A 457-nucleotide genomic window follows, 5' to 3' on the forward strand; every position below is an offset into this window, starting at 1 on the left:
TGAAGATGAGGATGAGGATGAGGAAGAGGATGAGGACGAAGATGAGGATAGGAAGAGGATAGGATGAGGAAAAGAAAGAGGATGAGGATAGGACGAGAATGAGGATGACGATAGGATGAGGATGAGGATAAGATGAGGACGAGGATGAGGATAGGATGAGGATGAGAATGAGGATATGGAAGAGGAAAGGGGGAGGACGAGAATGAGAATGAGGATAGGATGAGGTCAAGAATGTGGATGAGGATGAGGACGAGCATAGGATGAGGATGAGGAGGAGGAAGAGGATGAGGATGAGGACGAGAATGAGAATGAGGATAGGATGAGGATGAGGATGAGGATAGGATGAGGACTAGACTGAGGATGAGGAGAGGATGAGGACTAGACTGAGGATGAGGATGAGGATACGATGAGGATGAGGATAGGATGAGCATGAGGATAAGGATAGGATGAGGAAGAG

Source organism: Lupinus angustifolius, chromosome LG20 (assembly GCF_001865875.1).
Source record: "Lupinus angustifolius cultivar Tanjil chromosome LG20, LupAngTanjil_v1.0, whole genome shotgun sequence".
NCBI lineage: Eukaryota > Viridiplantae > Streptophyta > Magnoliopsida > Fabales > Fabaceae > Lupinus > Lupinus angustifolius.